The sequence below is a fragment of the Pipra filicauda genome, unplaced genomic scaffold (genome assembly GCF_003945595.2).
Source record: "Pipra filicauda isolate LSUMZ 115617 unplaced genomic scaffold, ASM394559v2 scaffold89_size2521313_pilon, whole genome shotgun sequence".
In the NCBI taxonomy this organism is placed as follows: Eukaryota; Metazoa; Chordata; class Aves; order Passeriformes; family Pipridae; genus Pipra; species Pipra filicauda.
This window is the reverse complement of record NW_024105086.1, coordinates 708,789-732,510: the sequence shown is the minus strand read 5'-3', so window position 1 is coordinate 732,510 and position 23,722 is coordinate 708,789. Positions and strand designations below refer to the sequence as shown.

Below are 23,722 nucleotides of genomic sequence, written 5' to 3'. Positions count from 1 at the left end.
GCTCAAGTGCACCATTCTCAGCAAGGCCAGGTTTCAGAGTCCCGTGCTGTCATTTTAAAAAGGAATAAAATGTATTCTTAGTCCCCACTATGAATCATCAGATTGCATTAAAAAAAAAAGAGAGGGAAAAAAAGGCAAAAAAAGCAGAGAGTTTAAAGCACAGAGAGAAAGGGGAACATGGGGACAGGGAGAGGTTGCTTGAAACATCCAAAAGAATCTTTGATTCTTATTGTGAATTGATCCTGTGATTTTTGAATTGCATATGAACATTAAAGTATCTTCTTTATTCACTTCAATGTGCTTGGATCAGACCCTTAAAGCCTTGTCAGGGAATTAATGCTTTACAATGCAACCAGCAAAACTTTTGAGCAATATTACTATTCTGACTTTTGTTCCTCTTTCTTGGCTGAAACAAAAGCAGATCACTGTCTATATTGTTAAATCTTACAAATACAAACAGAAAGACATATATTTATGGTAGGGCTTTCTTTTTAAAGCAACCTTTGTTCTCCAGCCAAATTTCTGTGGCTTGGCACTCAGCACATTCTGCACAAAGTTAGATCCTCCCCCAGTGAAAAGGTTCCAGGCAACATTGATTGCCTGTCATTTTTAGCATCCTGCTTCTCAATACTGGAAATATGCACACAGTCTGCTGGGTAACTTGTCTCTGAAAATTAGGTGAAATTCAGGCTGAAAAAACTATTTTCTCTTTAACATGGAAATGATTAGGAAGAGGTACTTACAAATTAGAAAAACTGTTTTCTCCATTGTACATTCTTAAAAGCAATTTAATTGTTAAGAAGCAAGAGGCTTACCATATGCTTTTAGTGAAATTTAAACTAAGCAGCTCATTTGAAACATTTATGTTTTATCATGATAAAAAGAAATGGAAAGTGTACACTTCCAACTCCCCACAGTTTCTGTATTTCTAACTGTTGCATGCTCAGCTAACTTTGTTACAGCTCTCTAGATAAAACTGCAATTCTGTTCCTTGGCTCTTTTCTTCTGAATGATCAGAAGAGTCAAATTTTAATACTTTTTAAAAATTAACACTTCCTATGCCTTCATTCATTGTGCCCAATTTTAGCAGCATCCTGTATGTTACTGTACATTAATACCAGGACACATTTCCTGGCTGCAGAGGTGGATCCTGCACCAGTTCAGAGCTGAACACAACATCCATGAGGGGAAAAGGAAAAGGCAAAACATATGGAAAGGATTCTTGCAGAGTTCTGCAAACTTCTGCCAAAGCCTCAAAGATTTGATGAGAAGAATCTGTTTTGAACCAGGAGAGGACTGGAATATGGAAAATAATGAAATCTGAAGATGCAGGGAAAGAGTAGTGAGTGTTACAGATTTCTGAAAGCTAAATTTTTCATTATTTTTAAAAGTCTGTTGAAATATTAAAAATTTACTAAAACATCTGAAGAATCTAAGAAGTACATCCCAAATGACTGTGGGAATACTGAAGCTGGGAAAGATCCACAGACAAGTTCAGAGCTTCAGCCAAAGGAAAGAGGCAAACAAACACTGGGAGAGTTTGATGAAGAATGAAAATCACAGAAATTGGTGCAGGACAGAAAACTACTTCAACAGGCTTTGACAAAAATATTCATTACATAAGTAGATATAGTCCTCTATTCTATGAGTCAAAAATACTCCTTTTTTTAATTCTTTACCCATATGCTCACAGACATGAGGGCACACAGCCGGTGAATGGTGTCCTGCAGAGTGTACCTGACATGGACAGGTGGACTATATCTGCTATTTCTGAATGCAAATCTAACATGGATTTAAGTGGATTTAAATCTAACATATATAAATTAAAAAAAAGAGAGAGTAGAGCATATCTATATAAAGTAATACTATTAGAACTGTAACTCTGTAACATTTTTTTTGTGATTAATAATGGTGTGAAGAGCGATAGAACTGGAAGTTAATAATAGTGGTATGTTTATCAATGAGTCTATTAGTAAATAATTGGTTTATTAGTAATATAATGACTAGATAGTAAACTTAAAAGCTTCTTCTATTAGTTACATCTCTGCATTCAAACAGGAGAGAGACAGAACTGGGGGCAGCACCTTCTTCAGTTAATTACTCTTATCAATATTGGGCAGAAATAATGAAAATCAATGGAAGTGTCTCCATATAGAGCAGATTAGCAAAATCCAAATTTTATGGAAAACATCTAGTGGCCCAGTCTCAGTTCTATGTTATCTGAATTCAGGGGTCTCTGAACAAATGATTGAAGCCACGTGGCACAAGCAAAATGGGAAATGATGTAACTGTGTCTGTCCCTCACTGTGTCAGAATGTACAAAGGTGTTCGATGGGGTCTAAGGACATATGAGATTACAGAATCAAGAGTAATTTTTAAGTCAAGAAACAAATCAAATAGTCCCTGCAAATCCAGGTCAGTTGTAGGTGATGTGCAGGAACACTGAAGTATAACACAACATCTCTTTATCCACCAAAATGGCCCAAGGAAGAAAAGTAACATTAAACATCTTGGGTTCCAGCATTCCCAGAACTTGGGACCCCAGCCCAAGTTTTCATCCAGGTGGGATCTTGAACCTGTTTTTAAAGATAATAACAAAAAATTGTCCTAATTTTAAAAACATCAGCTCCAGCAGCTCTGGGGAACTGAAAAACAACCCATTTGCACTGAGGAGACAAAATAGCAATGCATTTACAGCCTCCCAATCACTGGAATTGAAGGCATCTCCAGCTGCTCTGGACAATTTTAGCTCAATACTTGCCCAAATATATCAGGGTTATGCTTCTATCCCTTCAAGGAGATAATGTTCTGTAATATTATGGCAGTGGTGGCTGTTGTCTCCACTGTCAGGAGAGCTGATAAAACTGGCACTGCCCAGCCTGGGAGCTGCTGCCAGGGACAGTCTCCACATCTCGTGCTTTTGCCTCTTTTCTTGGGCCTGCCCTGACAAAATACTTCAGTTGAGGTTCTGTGTGTGTTTAAAGTGCTGGGTTTGACCTTGGCTTGGGAAAAATGCAGCAATTCATGAGTCAGTCGTGTTTGTTCTCACTGCTGGTTTCCAGAACTCTCTGATGGAGCTGTGCAGGCACCTGCAGACCTGAGCTGGCTCCTGTGGGTACCACAGCCTTACACAGAATTTTGGGGACTCCTGATCTCAGCGGCAATAACTCACATTTCCCCTTCTGTTAAGACAGAATTAACTTTGCAATGTGATCCTGCACTGAAAGGGAATGCACATTCCCAGGGTGTGGGGAAAGGATTTTTATAAACTCAGGGCAAGAGGAAGGAAAAGCTGACTCGGTCACCAAACCAGTTAACAGCTGTAGCAGGACACCTGAGACAGAGAATGTGGCCAAAGTGTCACATTTTTTCCTGGACTCAACTTGTCTGTGTTGCAATTTACTGAATTTGACTTTACAGACATTGTAGGACTTACAGTCATGAAGCAAATTTTTCAAAAGCTCGTTATTTTCTTAATAGCCTGAATAGCTGCACTTCCCTGCCCAGTTCAGAACAGCCCAATCAAGGAGGGCAGGTGCCAGGAAAAGCTGCCTGGTTATCCACACTGTCCCCCTTGGAGCTCCTCACCACCTCACCTGAAGCAGTTCTGGTACTTGATATTTGCCTCAGTTACTTTAGATATTTCAGAGCAATGCAGGCATATTATATCCCATTTTCAGTATAACTTCAGGCAAGCAGACATACTGAGATGCAAGATTCATAGGCACTGGAGGCAGTTCTCCATAGTTTTGAGGTTTTCTCCATTTAATTTTAAAAAAGAACAGATAAGAAGAATTATCAAAGCAGAAGGAAGCATGGGAATGTGTTTACACAAGTGTATTGTCTTAGTCCATAATTTCATATTATCCTGGAAGACAAAATAAAGATTAGGTTTATTAAATTTGCAGACTAGTAGAGATTGTGAGAATTTAGGAAGATGTGCTCAGAACTCATACTGATCTTGACAAATGGGACATTTGGTCTGAAAAAAAAAGATGCTATTCAAAAGTACAAGATAGATTTGCTCTACCTAGGAAGAATTTTAAGGTACACTAAAGCCAGTGTGGGCAACAATTCAGCAAAAGTTGTTCTAAGGACTATTATGGAGCCTTGGTTGAGTACATGTCATGATAATGAGTAAAATCAGCCACTGTATTATAATATAGAAACTGCTCTGTAAGAGGCATGAAGTTGGTTTTCTGCTCTTGTACTGGTACTGAAAACCCCCCAGCTGATGCTTTAGATCTGATTGCAGGCACTGAGTGTCAGCTGGAACACCCAGAAGAGAAGGGGGAGAATGATACGAGATCTAGAAATGGGTCCTAAATGTGCTGAATTTCTTGCATAGGGACTTGAACAGATACTGGGAAAATACTGTGAGAGGCTTCATAACAGAGTGCTGGGGAGGGCTAAGGAGCACCTCTGGTAGGTCTTGGTAGAAACAGAACAAGAAATAATTGCAATAAATTCTGGGCAGACTCAGGTAAGACATTGGGAAAAGCAGTCCCAGCAGTCAGGACAATGTCTGTGGGAATGGCTGAACCTCCACCCTTCCTGGGGACTGCAGGGGCTCACCCAGCACTGCTGGCACTGCCCAGGGACAGGGAAACACAGGAGACCAGGGAACTCTGGGGCTTGGCCTCTGGACAGAAACCGAGTTCTGACTGAAGACATGTGGGATTAAACCTTGTGCTCTTTAATGGTGGGGCTGGTGAGGGAGAAGGGAAGAAAAGCCCTGAGGAATAATTAGTGCCTGAGCTCCTCTCCTGCCCCAACACACCCAGAGTGTGCACACACCTGTACACAGACACCAGGGTGTGCACACCTGTACAGACACCAGGGTGTGCACACACCTGTACAGACACCAGGGTGTGCACACACCTGTACAGACACCAGGGTGTGCACACACCTGTACACAGACACCAGGGTGTGCACACCTGTACACAGACACCAGGGTGTGCACACACCTGTACAGACACCAGGGTGTGCACACACCTGTACACAGACACCAGGGTGTGCACACCTGTACACAGACACCAGGGTGTGCACACACCTGTGCACACACCTGTACAGACACCAGGGTGTGCACACACCTGTACAGACACCAGGGTGTGCACACCTGTACACAGACACCAGGGTGTGCACACCTGTACAGACACCAGGGTGTGCACACACCTGTACACAGACACCAGGGTGTGCACACACCTGTACAGACACCAGGGTGTGCACACACTGTACAGACACCAGGGTGTGCACACACCTGTACACAGACACCAGGGTGTGCACACACCTGTACAGACACCAGGGTGTGCACACCTGTACAGACACCAGGGTGTGCACACACCTGTACAGACACCAGGGTGTGCACACCTGTACACAGACACCAGGGTGTGCACACACCTGTACAGACACCAGGGTGTGCACACACCTGTACAGACACCAGGGTGTGCACACACCTGTACACAGACACCATCCTCAGTCCTGGGAACTGAGCTCAGGTGAGACACAGGCACCAGGGTCACCTCTAAGTTACTTCTTTTAACTTAAATTTCAGAAACCTGGCTCGAATGATTCATGAATGTCTTGTGATTCTGAACATTTTCATATCATTGCCATGGCAACCTGATGTGATAGAGGCAGGGGATAGAAAAGTCACAGAGATCTGACTAAAAAGATGTTGAGGCGGTTTTTAAGAGAAGTAAAAAGGTGAAAACACAATCTAAAATACATTAAATGCAAAACATACCCCTGCAACGTCATATACACTCTGAAATGCAACAAACAGCCTGTGAAAGCACTAAGGGCAGATTGCTCTGCTACTGAATAGAGATGGAGATTTGAGTTCTCAGCAAAAACACTGACGCCAGTCCAGCAATAACTGGCTGAAGTCAACAAAGAAAAGCATCTTTGCAAAGCAGGATGGCTGCTGGCTTCTGATCACCTTTACCATAGAAGTCTTCACCCATCCTTCACCCCGAGTTATAACCACTATTCTTACTACTCAGCCCATCTTAGGATGTCTTGCTTGCTTTTAAGGATTAATATTTGATTTAACCTCTCAAATTCCTCAAGATGACTTTCTTTAAGCTTCAGTATTTATAAAAAAATTGCTTTAGTTTTTTTTTCTTCTTCTTCCCCTTTCTTTTGCATCATTACTCATTTTGGAAGCAGATGCTGCAGTAAGACATGTGAGATTGAGCACACTTCAGAATATTAATGGTGGAACATTTCCTTTTAATGTCTTAATCACTGTCTTCTGAGGCTCTGGCTGCTTCATTTTGGATTTAAGAACTGAATTCCAGTTAGCCAGTTTGTGCAAGAGGTACCAAAAGTACTACTGAGTTTCAATTTCTCTCATCCATCATTTTATTTTAATTTGAAATACAAAAAATAGGCAGAGTTTATTTCCAAATGTACCTTTTGACCTTGGCCTGATCAGACCAATTATTTCATAGCTACTGTGCCCTTCCATTCTCACCAAACTCTGAGGTGGTTTTGGCACTTAAATTCAGTTTTGTGTCTGGGCACTTAAATTCAGTTTTGTGTCTGGGCACTTAAATTCAGTTTTGTGTCTGGGCACTCACCTTCAGTTGTAAAACAACTTTGAGTTGGGTCAGAAGGTGAAGTCAGTCCAGGCAGGGAGGGAGGACCTTCCACTGCCCTGGACTTCATGTCCCATTTGTCTGTGAGAGGAGTGGTGGTTAAAGAGGGGAAGGAAAGGAACAGGACTGGTGTTGTTTGGCCTCCCACATCTTCAGTTCTGCCCCCAGGGACAGAAGCTGGTCCTGCTCCTGCACTGCTGACACGGCAGGAGGTGGAGCTGAGTTCCCTTTCAGTGCTCAGTCCCTCAGAAATCAGCTGTGCCCAAAGGTGCTGAATGGTGGGACTACACGGGGCTGACAAGCCTCTTATCCACCAGCCCCTTATCCTGGGCAGGATGGAATTCCCTCAGGAGATAACTCCCCCCTCACCCCTTTTCCAGATGGCTCCATCCCCTCTCTGATGTGCCTTGGGGCTGCAATGAATTAAACACCAACATGTTATGCGTGAATTTGCTCAAGGAATTCCTTGTCTGTTCATCAGTGATGGTTAATTGACCAAGAAATTTCATCTCTATATCAAAAAAGCTCAAATTAAAAATATTTTTTCTGGAAAAGTTTTCAATTATAAAATACTAATTCCAGGATGACTTTTTATTTTGACTTATAAGGTTAGTTCACTTGTGCTGTGGAACAATCCCAACTGCTTTAAAAATAAAATCTGAGTTTGCAAAAATTCTTCAATAATGTCATGAAAAGAACTCAGGCTGTACAGACTGTTTTCTAAGAGATGTTTTTGGTAACAATCTATTTTTAATGGGCACAATATTATCATATTATTACACAAACTGACGTGAATCTTTTGCTTTGGCAGGAGAAGGATGTGATGAATCCCACCGAGCTTCCGGAAGCTTTCAGGATCACTCAGAGGAAGCAAGAAGCTCCTTGAAGATCTGCCTACTGCTTTTGTGCTTTTGGAGGGCATTATATTATTTAACATATTTCCTTTACTGACTTCAGAGCAGAGATACATCCATACTGCTGCATTTCCTGTTCCCACCTTTCCTGACACACAAGACACAAAAACACTCTTTCTGGCCTTCTGTGTCCCAAACCCAACCTGATTAACTGGAATTCCCATTTTAGGAGCCCTTCAGGATTATCCTGAAGAAATGGACAGGAATGCTCCATTCACCAGCTCTACTACAGGAGCAAACAAATCCCCAGATGTCTACACAAATCTTTCCTGCAGCTAAGAAAAGCACCAACAAATCCAGAACACTTCCTACATAACACAGGCCTGGAATTATTACAAAGATTTCAATTCTGCCTTAATTTAACAACAGTTTATCTCGTTAACCATAACCCCATGTCTAGAGCATTCTCTTTTCTGATATGTCAGAGCAGGCATCTTTTCTGTGGCTCCAAATGGGAACAGGGAGGAAAGGAGCTCTCAGTGGAAGTGCACAAAGCCAAGAGCAGCCAAGTGTGCCCAGCGTTTTCACCCTGACCTGCCCCTGGTCAGGAAACATTTCCAGAAGTTACCACAGTACTGCTACCAGTACATTTCACAGACCAATTCCTACTCCATCTTCATGGCAGAAGAAAAGAAGGGGAGGTTTTCTATACACAGCATATAAAAACCTAAGTGTTTAAGAACACTGTAAAATGATACTAAATTTAGAACATTCTGTGCCATCCACACAGAGAGTTATGAGAGAAGGTTAAATGTAATCCATGAGCACCAAGAATCAAAGTAATAAACAGGTAGATGTTGGAACTCTTGACTGGAGCACACAAACAAGAACACCTTGGAGTCTGACTGGTCTTTCCCTGCCTGAAGTAGCTGTAATGCCCTTGAAAAAGGTCCCCAGAAATGAGAGGACAAGCTGCAAGAACCCTGAGGAATATCACACTGAAAACCTGTGATCACTAGATTGCAGGGGAATTAAACAGTTCAGGATAGGATGAGGAATAAATCCCTGTTGGAATGTTTAGATGGCCACTGTGCAGATCTGTGCCACAGATCACAACATTAAAGGAAACTAGAAATCAATCTCTAAAGCAGCACATCTATTAGAAATTCCCACCACAGGCCATGTCATGCATTAAGTCTTTTAGTCTTTAAAAATTAACCTTAATTTTTGCCCCAGTATAGCAACTTTTCAGGGCTTTTCTGACTATTTGTATCATGACATGACCTGTCTCCTCTTCCAGTTCAACACTGCATTGAAAAAACAAGCAAGGTATTTTCCACTGGACCTAGAGATTATCTTTAACTTTACTGCATGAATCTTTCATTATTTGCTTTTATTTTACCAGATTTAATTGTTTTGATTTTGCCAGAGTACTTTTTTTTGGCCAGTTCTTACCTTTCTCCATAAGCTCTCTGACTCCTGATTCAGATTTGTTTGCTGATCAATCCATCTCTCCACTCCCTACAGGCTCTCTGTAACATTCTTGGCTTGAGCAGTCATTCACCCAGTAGGTTTAAAAGCATTTCCTGCAAGGAATTCAAAAGTTTATAAAGACAACTCTGGGAAGGTCTCCACAGCAACCTCAAAACCATCAAGCCTCACTGACACCCAAGAATTCAGCACAGTCGAATTCTCTGACAAGTTCCCTTAATTTCTCAAAGCTTGCCCTTTTGAAATAATTAAAAAAAGGTAATTAGTAACCCATTTGGTTTCTTTTTCTATTAATTTTAAACTGAATTAAATCAGGGTGACTCAATCCAGAGTTATTTCCCAGGCTCAGTTCTCCTCAGTAAGTCATCTCCTGCCATCCAGGCTGCACATTCTCCAGCCTGCTCTTGGTTCAGTGGTCAGTGACAAGTTTGTCACCTGCCAGAAATCCCTGGGCCTACCCAAGGCTGGCAGCATCCTGTCTCCAAGCTGTAGGGAGGCAAATGGAGTTTTTCTTAGTGAAACAGCTGCACGAGCGAAATGGTCATAATTATTCCTCATCACAAATCACACCAAGCAAAATGTACCTGCAGCATTTCTTTTATTCTTATTGATGCTCTGGCTCATTTATAGTTAAATAGATAAAACACTCTGATGTTGTGGTCTGGTGTGTACCAGTTGTGACTCCTGAGTCATAAACTGGAGGCAAAATCTTCAGCAATAATTAGGAATAGACTCTCACCAGAGCAAAAACATGGAATCTCCCATTCACATCAATATCTTTTCACTCTCACAGGTCCCTTAACCTTATCATAATTTGTGAGCACAGAGCAGGAAAATCATTGAGAAAACTACGTCTCAGAACTAATTTCACTCTATTTCAGAGAGGAAATGAACAAAATTACTCTCCTGGTGGATCAGACACATTTTCCCTTTCACACTCAGAGAAAACATTCAGACAGACACACACAATAGCAAATTGTATTTGATTCCTCTGCACCAAAATGGTCTCTTGATACTCAGAAAATCTTCCAAAGCTTTGGTAGCAGTGAAGTGCCATCACTGACAGCCAATCCCAGCACTGCTGAGAATGGACACAAAATTGGGCTGGAAACCCTGATGTGTCCCTAAAGAACTTCTTAAGATAACACTTCTCCATGTGATTGAATTGCTAATGCAAGGCCTTCATATGATTAATTTAATGAATATTAAGACTGTGCTTTATTTTCATCTAGTTCTCATTACTTTCATAATGAGAAATTTGCATGCATATGCATTTGTGTGTAGGATAATATGCTGGTATCGTGACTCAGGACAGATACAAAGGCAGAATGTGTATTCAGACTGCACTTGCCCAGGATCAGGTCAAATATGATGGTCTGGATGTATAAGCAGGTCCAACATGCAGTGAAAAACAACCCCAGAATTGCTTAAGAAAAAATGAACTAAAGGAAATGTTCAAACCCACCAGAATTGGTGAAAACGTCAAAAAAAAAAAAAGACCTGTGGCTACAGGAACAGTTATCTGTTCATATGGCCAGGAGGAGAGTTGCTTAAGACAGAAAATTATTTAGCATCTATTATTTTGAATGAGATTTAAAGTTACTTATTAACCACCACTTCACTCCCTGCAAATCAACACAAACCAGCCTGTTGTGTAGCTTGTCGCCTCTGCCTTGTTTTGGAGTTAAGCTGCCTTTTTATACATATTGTTTTTATTGGATTGTCAGTATTATTCAGCTTTGCATACCTAAGCAGGTTCTTTTAAACCTATTTGCATTTAATTGTAAGAACACAAGTAAGTAAAGCTTAACTTTTTTCTTAATTAAACTCCAAACAACAAATCATCATTAGCACGATGCCCTGCAGGGACAGAGATTAGAGATACATAGCCAACCCTGAAAATCTGGGTTTGTGCCTGCAATGTAATATTTACAAAACTATCAGGACAGTTTGTTTGTTAAAGAGGCAAGAATATGTTAACAAATTATGTCAGAGTAAATGCTTTATGCAGTTCCATGTTCTCTTCCCCAGGGAAAAAACTGCCTGTCAGGAAGCAGCAGAAAGAACCAGCAGTTCCATTGCCAACATTCCTAATGAGAGCTGACCTTGAGCTCATCCTTCCCTGACTCACAGCTCAGCACAGTCTGCTCCGTGCTGGGGATCCTCCCCAGCCTGCCCCATCCATGCCCAGTGTGCCCACACTCCAGGAACACACAGAACACACTTTGCCAGCCCTAGGCACGTTGTCCTGTCTTGCTGATGGGCAGGTTTGGCCATCTGTGACTACAAACAAATTCAGGGCAGGAACAAAAGGCTTTCAGATTTATTTTTGCACTGTCTTTGCTTGGAATGGTTCAAAGGGATGTATTCTACTTTTCAGTATCAGAGAGGATAAATGTGACCCACGGTCTGAGCGCTTCAGAGTGACCAGTGCAATGAAGAGAGAAGAACAGAATTTCATGGCTCCTGGTGGTGAGGACACTGCCAGGCTGGGCCACAGCATCAGGGACTTCACTAGACCTCATCCCCTTGGCCATGGGCTTGAGAGTGCCCAGCATGAGGTGCCCTGCTCCATGATTAGTTTCTGGGAACTAAAATAAAATAAATACTAATGAATTGGCATAGCAGTATCACCAATGTTCACACTGAATAACCATGAGTCACACCCTAAGGATTTCTGAGTATTTATTAAAGACTACAGTTCCTTTGTTTGTAATTGTCTTTTAAACCTGAGTCACAGACCTATGGGTCATGTTTTCTAAGGTTCATTAGCAACTGGGATGTCTATTACCTTCATTATTTTTCATTTGTATTTATTTTTTGGAAAGTTGATATTTTTAAACAGCTAACAGTACCCATACTTGAGTTTTAAGGCAAAAAAGACATGTTATGAGTCATAACTCAGAATTCACAGAATCATAATCAATCACATTCTCTAAAGTAAAGGACTTGGCCTGCAAATAAAATCTCTGCCTGCTTTTGTGAGAGAGAGGAAGGGAAGGGGAGAGACACAGACAGATGGACAGAGATAGACCCTGTCTTGAGCCCACTGCAGAAAGTCAGGGAGCTCAGAAAAGCATCTCAGGATTTCCCTGTGAGTGTTACAGTTGTGAACTGTCAGGTAATTGAGTCTGCTCCCCAAATTAGCCTCAACGTTGAACTGAGATTAACAGTTCACGAAACAGCAATCTCTGCTGGTGACAATCACACATTCACTTTAAAGCAGACTTTTTCTTTCACTTTTCTGATACTCTAGAAATGCTTCTGGGTATGTAATTAAATGCTAATTAAAGAATATGAAGACCATGCCTGTCCCAGTGGATCAGCTTTTCCTTTGAGAGATTTTTGCCATTATTGTTAAGTTGATTGAGCTGAGCTATCAAGGTTTTCTCTTACTTTTTTTCCCCCTGAATCCCACCTCCTGCATTCTGGAGCTGAGAAGTTTCATCTCTTTAGTGCTGCATTATTCAGTGCTGGTAGCTGTAATCTTGGTTTTCACTATGACCTCCTTCGCTTTATTGCTGCAGCTGACTCGTACAATTCATCATATTCTGTGTTTGCTGTTTCCTCCACTCTAATATTTTCATTTTGCTGCCTTCAGCTCCCTTCCAGTTGCCCTGCACAGTGACCTGCAGGTACCCACTGCAGCTGTGCTCCAGTGTTTGATTGCCTGCAGCCTGTGAGCAGCACCATTTGAATTAAAAGTCTGTTCTGGGTTACCCAGAACAAGAAGTGTTTCGGTCTGGGGAGATCAGACATTAGGTGACACATTGTCCATCTGATTTTACTTGTACTTCAGTCAAGCCAGGAAGCCATTTATCATCTCTCCATTCTGTATTGATTTATGGCACTGGTAGCCATAACTCTTTTTCAGGCCTTGTGACCGAAGCCTTTACATCAAATAAAACTTCTGAAGTCTTTGGCATTTGCCAATTTTTCCATGGAAAATTACAGAAATTGTATTACAAAGATGAATGTGTTAATAAGATTTTCTTTTTATGTCACCCATTAACTAAACAAAACAAAGGATTAGTTCATTCACAATCAATTTAGAAGTGGTTTTAGAATTTTTTTAATTAATTTGAAAAATAAGAGAAAGTTAAACATTTTTGTTAGCAAGCAGATTCCATGGTAATAATAGATTAACATACTGATATTATGGTTCACTGATGAAAGAGCTCCTGTAAACTTAACATGTGGCAGGAAAACTGTCACTGTCCCAGGGTTTGCTCCTCAGGATAAAGGTGCTGGAGATGATCAGGCCCTGACTGAGCTGCTGCAGCCCTGGGTGCTCTCCCTCTGGGAGCAGGACTTGAATAGTGCCTGGGATGATGCACAAACCTGTTCAGTCAATCTTGTTATTGCTGCAGTACCACTAATGCTCTGCTGCTTTGGGTCTGTCTGCTCTGACTCTTACAAACACGTCAGTGGTGAACTCACCAAGTATGTAAAGGAATGTATCATTCATCAAAAAGCTGTTACTGTCATTCTATCATCAGCCCTTATGAATCTTCTCCTACAGATACCTAATCATCCAAGGATTGTTATTAAATTCCATTAATGATTTTAATTTCTGTTGCACTCAAGCATTTGCAAAATTGGACTTACTTGCAAAGATGGGGTGACTTCGAGCCAGAGCTGTTTTCCTCAGCCCATGAAGGTGTGATGAGAACCTGAAGGATGAATGCATATATTTATAAAGTTCCCAAACAACACCACTCTTTAAAGTCTGAAAAACATATCAGAAGGCAAGATTATAAGAAGTTATTATAAGATTATTGGAAGCAATTCAATAAATGCAAGTTCTCTGTCAACAGGCAAATTCTTCAAAACAGGTGTTTGATCACAACTAAAGGAAAGTCAGGAATATTGCACTTCTGACAGAAAAGCAAATGTTGTGGGATGTAGGAAAACCAGAGTAATCAATTCCCTGCATGTGGTGCTTGTAAGATCTCAGCTGCAGACTGGGTCTAACTTAAGCAATAGGTGGAATGACTGGAGAAAAATCCAAGGAACACGAGCAATAAACAACCTGCAAACATAAGATATAAGTCTGGTTTGAAGGAACTGAATTTGTTTATTTTAGGGAGAAGAAGTGCAGCATAAAACTTCATGCACACAGCACGTGTACAGTGCCTGAAAAGAAGAAAATAAGCTGTTCTTCCTGTCAACATGGGATAAGATTAAAAAACCCAAAAGGCCTCTGGCTGGACAGGGCACACAGCAGGCCTCGTAAGTACTGAGACAGATGGCCCACACAGGCCAGGAAAGCATCCCCCAAATTACCTGCTTGGGTTTTAAAGGAGAACTCCTGAACTAAAGGACAGCTCTGCCTCATGTCAAGCAAAGCAGAACTAACCCTCTGACCGACCTGGGTGGTGTGTTCTGGCAGGAGATCACGATGCCAGGGCTGTGGGGGTGCTGCGAATGTGGGGCAGCACCTTCCCCAGGTGCCCACTGGGTCTCCAGAGCTTTGCAGTCTCCACCCAGTCGTTCTGAAAAGATCAGGAACATTTGGGAGCAGAAAGCAAAGTCCAGCTGTTTTGATGTTGGTGTTCATTGGGAATGGATAAATATGAACAGTGACTGCTTTGCTGTGTCCTCCAGGCCCCTCAGCCCTCCCCGGCCAGAAGACAAGTCAAGCCTTTTAAGAAAACACATTAAGAACTTGATTTAGTAGGAACTGTTATTCCTGAAAAAAAAACCCCAAATGTTTTCCAGTTCCTCTCTAATTCTCAGCAATAAACACCTTGTTCTGACCTGGCACCCAGGGAGTTGGGCAAAGCCTTGTTTGCTCAGTGTCACTGCTGGGGTGGGATTTGTCACTCCTGATCTCCCCCCAGAACAGGTCAAGCCAGTGGAGAATACTCTGGCACTTTGCTTTGGGCTTCTTGTGAGCCATTATTACTTTGAACTGGAAAAGGAGACAACAACCTTTTCTCCTCTGTTATCTGGATAAAATGAGCCCAGTAAGAGAAACAAAAATTAGGTTCACCTTAAAAAATGCTTTTGGGGAATGGAAACTTTGATTCGATGTGACAATTCTAATAATATTTTCCTATTTTATTTGGAGTTTTCTTCAGGCTGTGGGAAAACAAATTAAAAAAGAAAATAAAATTATTTAGGCAGAGATAAGATAGAGAAACTGTTAAAAAAAGGGCACAAACCAGAGACTGAAATCAAACAAAAATATGAAATTAAGTATACTTTAGGTATATTTAGTATTGAATAACAGTAATTAAACCTGGTAAACTTTTCGTGACGTATGTTTTTAAGCAGTTACAAAGCAGGTTATAGTTGTTGTTAACTGCTTTTATAAGACTAGCATTTTCAGAGACAAGGATCAGAGCAGATTTTAAAGTTTGCCCTTACAGTACCAAATAACCCTTTTATTTCAATGCTATATTATCCAATATTTATATAATGCACATCAGGATAGAGTCAGAGGATTAAACATGTTCTGAAAACTGTTTCATCCTTCTCTAGGAATTTGAATGTTCCCTTTCCCGTAGCACAGCTCAGACAGGGCCACCACCCTTCCTTGGACAGGCACCTGCTCTGGAGCCATCCAGTCACACACACTGGCTGGGTTCTGGCTCAGGAAATCACTGGGGACAAAAGGATTTTTGTCACTAGATCTGAGGCCACTCTGCTCTGCCATCCTTCCACAATTCCAGGTGAATGCTGAAGGTCCAAAGGCAGGCAGGCACATCCCTCAATGTACAGATGGATATTCACAGGGAGACACATGTTTGCAGCTTTGTGTGTCCAGCAGAAGGAAGAAATGAGCCCTCAAGGAGCAGGAAATTCAAGGCTCCATTAGTCCAAGTGCTCCCTTTTTAGCTTCTGTATGTTTATTCCTTTCAAACCTGATTGAAATGATGGGCTATCCAATCCCCATATTTTATTATTTGGTCTTACATATCTTTCACTCAGGTGACTGACCCGAATTCCCTGCAGTCATTCTAATAATAAAAGAAGTCTGTTAATATGATTTCCTCCATAGATCATTTAGTATTCATCACACCTGGATAACATAAATGATTTATGTTATGAAAGTGGAAGAAGAAGCCTACAGCTCTGTTCAGAACTGAAATTTTCAGGCACCTTTAACAGTGCCTTATTATATCTTTATTATGCCAACTGACCCATTTTCACTCCAGATCATCTGATGGAAAATGAGGTTTTGGTGAAACTAAAGAGTAGGAATTCAATATTATGTTATAATATTGGCTGGTCATAAGGCCCTTTCTTTATGTAGGTCTGATTTCATGATAGTAACTTGATTAATATACGAATGGGAAAGAAATAGGGTTCAATAGGGTTGAAACAGCAGAATTAAATCCTGCTTCCATGGAATTTAATGAGGTGAGGATTTCATCTCTGTTCTTATACTTTCAAAATCAAACTCCCAAAAATATTTAAAATATTTAGTCCTGATGGAATGTTGGATCAGTTATAAGGACATAAAAGCTTCCTGAATACCTTGGAAAGATGCAGCTATGTTAAATTCAGGCTGTGAACACATTTTATAGGAAAGAAACCATTTACTGATGGGAGAAGTTCTGTACTTAATATTCCTACTTAGATTTAACAACATACAGCAAGATAATAAAACTTATGAAAGTAAAAGAGACAACAGTGCAGTGAAAAAAAATCTAAAAAGGACAATTTGATCAGCTCCTAAGGAAGAATAGGAATAATCCTGGTAGGTCTTGCTTATGAGCTGCACTTCAAGTGTAATTTTCCTTTCATGTTAACCAGGAATGCAGGTAGCACCACGTGTTCTTATCTTTCACTGAATGTTGGGAATATTTGAAAGATTTTCAAGCCATTAGGGAGGATGAAAAAGAAGATTAACAATCTCACTTTTTGTTCAGTGCCATGTTCAGTATTTTCACTGGTGCAATAACACACTTCTCCATGAGAAGAGCTCTAACTATCTCACAGCTGCAGAAATATTCCCCCTGCCCAAGTGGATCCTTTCTTTTGCCGTGGTCACTGAACTAGCCTGAGGTCAGGTCATGGTTGGCATTTGCTGGCAGTAAATTCCCTTTTCACTGTCACACCACAGCTCTCCAAGGCTCTGTCCCAGCTCACCACGTTTGTGCTCTACAGAAACTACCTCCAGACAGTGGAAAGCACTGATAGGAAGTCAATGGCAACACCTTATAATGAACTTTTGCTTATACTTTACTTTTCCTAACTTGTCAAACACCATAAGCACCAGCAGTACAGTCTTCTTCTCAATATTTGAGAGCTCTAAGAAATTAGGTTATAACACATGGCTCTGTGAGCAGTAGCAGATTTAGCCTCAGGTCCAAGTTATGTGCACATAAATTGGGAGGACAGCAGAGTGAAAAAACCCCAAACACACAGCCTTGGGTGCATTTTCAGGGGCCAGCACTTCAGCTGCTACTCAGCACCTGAGTGTCCAGGATCACACACAGGCACACCCTGCACTCGAGGGAGAAGAAAACTCTTCAGAAACAAGTCAAGGAATGAAATTATTCCTTGCACTAATTCAGTCTATTTTTGGGGAAGTCATATGGGGTGTAATGTAGTCATCACTAACCCTGAGTAACCAAGGCAGCACAACAGCAGGACCTGCATTCTGTCACTTCTGACTTGCCAGGACACCATATTCCTTAATTTCAGTGTTCACTGGGGAGATCTGTGCTCACCTGGATTATGAATCAGTTGTGCAGGTGTATTTTGTCATTTATTATTTGGAAGGATACACCTCAAACAGAAATAACAATTTCTGTGCAGTCTCACAGTTCACTTTATTAATCTTTGGCTCTCACTATACCATTTTTCTGCACCCTGCATTGCATCCTTTATACTGGAATGTTCACAACTTCCTTCCAATTCGGGCCAGCAAGATTTCTTTTCTCTTTTATTAAGAGGATCTAGTTGCTTTTTCACTTTGCTAGGACAGCTGCTTTAAGGGCCTTATCTTTGAACTGCTGAGACATGTCTGGGTTAGATCCTGAAGGTGCAGCAGAGACAGATCACAAACTCATGATTACTGACACCCCCAGCACATTCTGAATCTGGTGACCTTCAAGTGTGTTGGAAGCCCATCTGTTTGGACAGGCTTTGCCTGCCAGGGGGCCTTTTTGTCTAATTTCAGTGTTATCCCTTTTGTCTTAACTAAAGGAAAATTAACTAAAGTTGATTTAACTGCAGGAAAGTTAACTAAAGGAAGTTCCATGTGCAGGCACACAGTGCTGTTCAGTGGGTAACAGTTTTCCTCAAGTCCTTGCCCCAAAAACCTCCTGCAACACTGAATGTAGTGTGTGACTGTCTCTGCTGCTGACTTGAGACCCATGTAGCTAAAAGTGGCTTCTTAAATGCAAGCCAAGGGAGAAATTTTGACAATTCCACCATCATTTCATTCTTTTAATAACTTTACTATTGGCTGTCCCAATGCATTAATTTAGAATGAAGCTACACTGAATTAGTCATATCTATAAAAGCTCTTCACGGTTGTACTTGTTATACTAAACTGAAGCAGTTCCAGCTGGTATGGCAGCTTGGGAGGCTTTTTTGGTAGAAATGTCATGTAATTTACCAATGGGTACAAAATAAGAGTTAATTCCAATTTGTTTTACAGGTCTTACTACATCAGTGGTGTGTGCACTTCCTCAGGGAGGCTGGGAAAGCTGCTGTTAATCCCGTTCCCACAGAACATGTTCAGCACCTTGCTGGACCCACTGGATGTGAAAGTGGAATGTTCCTCAGGCAATCTTTCATGGTAACTGTTCAGTAACTGTTCAGGCAAAGAAAACTTTGAATTTTGGAGAAATAAATAGGAAAACTGAGGCTAAACAGAATGAATGTTTATAACTTCCAGTCACCCAAACTACAAAGTTATGTAGACAAATAAAAGTGCAAAGACCAGGCTGACAGGGAGCTGTACAAGAGACCACACAGCTGAACAGTAAAGGAGCTGGAAACTCCTGTGCTTGGGAAAGAATCTGGATCAAAACAATAGTACCAAATTGACTCAGTTCCACCATCAGATGCACCATATGGTCATACCAGCCCTCGTCCAAAACAAGTGAGAAGGCACAGGGAACAGGGATTAAATGAATGGGAGGATCCTGGGATCCCACCTCTCAGGGACAATGCTGCCTTTAAATGTCTGCAGAACAGCAGAGTAACCAGACATTTCACCTCAGGAAAAAAGCAACCAAGGAGGGAGATAAAGGTGGCAAAAAAAAAATTTCCTAACTGAGCTCCTTCACAGAATTTTGTAAAAACCATGAACTGAAGGTAACAAACTTATGCTTCACTTTATTCTTCAGAAAGGGGTGTGGAGCAGTTTACAATCACCTGACAATCCCTTCTGAACAACTCAGGGAATTGTTCAGACATTGTCTTCTATTAATTCAAACGTATCAATTCTGCTACTGAAAAACTGACCAAATACAGAAAGTGTTTATATATTCAGTCACAAAACTATTTTAAAGGAGTTGACTTTTTTTTGTTAATTCGATCACTTCTGTGACTGAGAAAGAAAAAATGGTTTCAGTTTTTCTCTATAAAATTTGCTATTTTTGGTGAATATTTGCATCTTTTGATCTACATCTTGCACTTTCAATACTTTTTTCTCTTGTAAGATTGTAGTGAATGAAATAACAAACTGGAATGGATAACCTGAAATGTGTAACAGATACTATCTGCTAAATTCTTTCAAGTTCAAATACTGTCAACTTTCTTTTATCCTTCCTCTACAGAGGGGTAGTTTACATTTAGAGTTCCATCCATAACAAACTCCACAGACTACACAAAGATGTTTTAAGCCTGAACATATTTCTGATGTCTATTGAAATCTGAAGCTTACTTGTTCCTTCTTTCATTTGTTACAGTGCTTTGTTTAGTTACAGATGGTATTAGCAGCAGTTTTTAATACCATCCTCATCTAGAACAGGGCAAAGATAACAGTTCAGTTTCCCCAAGATCATTTTGTCTCCGAAAGCTCAAAAGAGTCACGTCTTCAAAGCAGAAACATAAGTTAGAGAGAATTCATGATGAGCAATGATTAAAAAACACTGATTCTCACAGAAGCCAACAATTAATGAAAATTCTAAATCTAGAACTGAGTCTTGAGACTCATTTTCCTTGCAGTATTCCAGGGACATTTTTCTTCTTGGGGGAAAGTAAACTCACAGCCCATTTACAAGCCAGCACATAATCCTGTGGCTCTCAAAGAATATAAAATAAACAGCACTAAATCTCCTTCAGTTTTTTTATCTTTCCCACTTAATTAAAAAATTTACTTCAAGCAAAAGATGTTAATAACTGAGGTTCTTCGGCCTGTGAGAAATTACATAACTCAGGGAAACCCACATGGAGAAAATTTGAGTTGAACCACAGTTAAATTTGAATCACCAGAGATATCTTTAAATAAAACTAGTGAGAGAAAGATTAAGCACTGCAAAGGGCTATTTCTGCTTGGTATGATTCACGCTGGAAAACGAGCCATTTGGAGATGAAATGAGGCCCAAAGGCAGCTGAACAGGCACCACCTGCTGAAGGAAGGGCTTGGGGCACCTGGGAACTGCTCTGATTGTCCCACCCAAAAAGGGAAAGGTGACTCTGTGCCCACTGCATGGCACAGCCACAACACACCCATTGCACTGAAAGGCTCCATCAGCAGGGAGGATTTTTCCTGTAATGGCAGAGTGGCTCAGTGCAAACAATTTTTTCTGTTAGATTTGCCTGACAAGCCTTTAAAGCCTCCTTTACTCAGACATCCAGGGGCAAGCGTTGCCTAACAGAGAAAAATGCTAAATCAGCATCCAGGAGATCCAGCTGCAGAATGGGCTGTGCAAAACTATAACAAAGGGATTGGCTGACAGCAGGAATGGAATTGTTTATGGAGGAGTTAGAAGATTTAAAATCCATCTTTATCTTGGTGTATCAGCTCAGTCCCGGGTAGAACATCCCAAAGCACTTGTACAGAAATGCTGGAGTGGCTTACACGGAGCAGACACACCTACCTGGAGAGTTCCAGAGGGAAGAGGAAGCATGATCCAGAATTTACTCCCTTAGGGCACGGTCACACCTTCACCTGAGTTAGAGTCAGTCTCATGCTCTATGGATCTTAGTCCTAAACAAGCTGCAGACCTGAGCCGAATAAATAAATGCAAGAAAAGCAAAATGTTATAGAGTAACACTTTGTTTCTTATGAAATCCCCAACGGCACATTTCAAGCTTCAATGTGTGTACAGTGAAAACAACTAACTAAAATAAATCAAAGTGTATTTTTTTTCCAGAGAAAATCGGACCCATTCCAGGATCACTTACAAAAAGTGAAAACAGAAAAGAAGAGAAAGAAAAAAAGGAAGAAAAAAAAAGAAAAAAATTAAGAAAGAAGAAAAAGAGAGGAGGACTGTTCCAGAGAACTGAGAAACAGGATCGTGTTCTCTTGCCATTCTAGGTGAACAATTTTCAGCCTCTGCAAGCTTTTATAAATAAACAATTTTTACTCTCCCTTGACCTGTTTAGGGAGTTCATTTCACTCTCTGTTGAAAGGATAATTTGTATTAAAACCTACAACCATTTTGTGCAAGACCAAGGCCTCCCCCAGCTCTTAGTTGAGGTTTCACACACCTGCTCCCAGTGTCCCTCTCCACTGCCCTCTCTGGAATGAACACCCAGATCCTGAAACCTCTCTCACCAATGTGTGCAAGAACATTCCCTGGCAACATGACTCACTCCCATGTCTTGGCCTCATTAGTAAGCCAGGCAGATGCCCAGATATCAGTGCTGTCTGTAGCACAGACATTTTTATGTAACAGCTCATTATTTATATATAAATGGATAATGCCTTGCCTTGGGAATACAGCATCAATTTTCAGTAGAACATTAGTAAGATTCACTCATACTTGGAAGTGTCTTGTTTACTTTAGTCCACTTCATGGTTTTTTTCTTTAAATTCTGCCATGAATTATGCTTACTTAGAAGAAAATAACCCCCCTGTGGGATATTTTCCCCTGAATGCATTGAATATTCTAAAATGTCAGTGGCAGAATCTCTTAGGGTGTAGCAGTTGACAGTCTGCATACTTTAATCAAGCCAGAAAGTTTTAATTATACTGCTAGAGGCACCTCATTTACATTTATTTTCTTTAATAAAGACACTATGAGAAATTAGGGAGGAAAAAAAGAGAAAAGGTAGAGGCTGCAGTTCTCTGGAAAGAAAGAGGAGGGCCCTCCTCTGTTTCTCAAACACAGCCAAGTGTGAACATCAGCACCACCACACAGTTGTAGAGTCTTTCAGCTTGGCAAAGGTCAAGCCCAAACTCTAACCCAGCACTGGCAGCTCCACACTGAACCGTGTCCCTCAGCACCACATCCACACATCTGAACACCTCCAGGGATGGGAGCCAACAACTTCCCTGGGTATCCTCTGCCAGGGCTTGACAAGCATTTTGGTGAAGAAATTTTTCTTAATATCCCAGAATCACAGAATATCTTGAGTTGTAAAGGACCCACAAGATCATCAAGTCCTGGCCTTGCACAGGCCCATCCCCAAGTCACCCCCTGTGCCCCAGAGGATCAGCCAAACCCTCCTGGAGCTCTGGCAGCCTTGGGGCTGTGCCCACTGCCCTGGGGAGCCTGGGCAGTGCCCAACCACCCTCTGGGGGAAGAACCCTTATTATCCCATTAGAAAACCTCCTCTGGCAGAATAAGGCCATTTCCTCTTATTTTCTTGTGCTATCACTTGTTACTCATGAGAAGAGACCCACCCCACATCGCTACAAGCTCCTTCCAGGTAGTTGGAGAGAGTGAGAAGGTCCCCAGAGTTCAGGGGGACAATCCCTGCCCTGGTCCTGCTGGTGCAGTGGTGTGACAGATGCCATTGGCCCTGTTGGCCATGTGGGCACAGAGCTGGCTCAGGTTCAGCCCAGCACTCCCAGGGGCTTTCCCTGCAGGAGCTTTCCAGCCCCAGGCACTGCAGGGGTTGTCCTGACCCCAGTGCAGGACCCAGCCCTCGGCCCTGCTGACCCTCACACCATGGTGTCAGCCCATGGCTCCAGCCTGCCCAGTCCCTCTGCAGAGCCTCCTGCCCTCAGCAGACAACACTCCTGCCCAGCCTGGTGTCCTCTGCAAAGTGCCTGTGGGTGCTCTCAGATCCTCCCCCAGAAAGGTGCTGAACAGTTCTGGCCTCAGCCCTGGGGGCACCACAGTGACCAACCACCCCCTGGATGAACCCACTGCCCGGGCCACCCAGCCCGTGTCTGTGCCACTGGACAGTGACCCCATGGAGCCAGAACAGCCAGTGAGATCATCTGTTTTCTTCTACAGCAAGGAAGAGAAAATTGTATGTTTGATGCTATTAATTATAATGCTTTTGGATACTGTAACTGCTCTAACAATAGCAGGACCTTTAAATAAAATTCTCCTCCCTCCCCTTTTCCCTTTCCCTGTCTCCTGGCAGTCAGCACTGGGAATGGGCAGCCCTGTGCAGTTGGAATTGTGCACCTGAACAAATACAGCTGTAAGAACAGCGTGTGTCCTGCCCTATTTAAGCTCACCTTGAACAATGTCAAGGCAGGGGATTTTAGCTTGGGAAATGGAGCATCAAGCATAAGGCCTTATCAGATACCTGCTTTGGGAAAGAAAGGCACCATTATAAAATATCTGTTGGCCTTTTAAATTGATTAAAGAGATAAAAAGCAGAAGGACTCCGCTGTCATCTACTGAAACAGTTTTCTCCTCATCTTAGAAGGACAGCATAATTTCTCATTAAAATTTATTT

The 23,722-nt window shown here is 41.5% G+C and overlaps 1 protein-coding gene across 1 annotated transcript in view; it reads right to left on the bottom strand.

Moving 5' to 3' along the window:
• The window catches only part of ATP10B (ATPase phospholipid transporting 10B (putative)), a 181,668-nt gene extending 166,941 nt beyond the window's left edge, over positions 1 to 14,727 (bottom strand). Inside the window, exons 1-3 of the mRNA XM_039390986.1 lie at positions 14,708 to 14,727; positions 13,556 to 13,620; positions 8,912 to 9,042 (exon numbers count right to left, since the gene is read on the bottom strand). The gene's annotated coding sequence lies outside the window, so the exon portion shown is untranslated. The remainder of the gene's footprint in view (positions 1 to 8,911; positions 9,043 to 13,555; positions 13,621 to 14,707) is intronic.
• Positions 14,728 to 23,722: the final 8,995 nt, after the last annotated feature.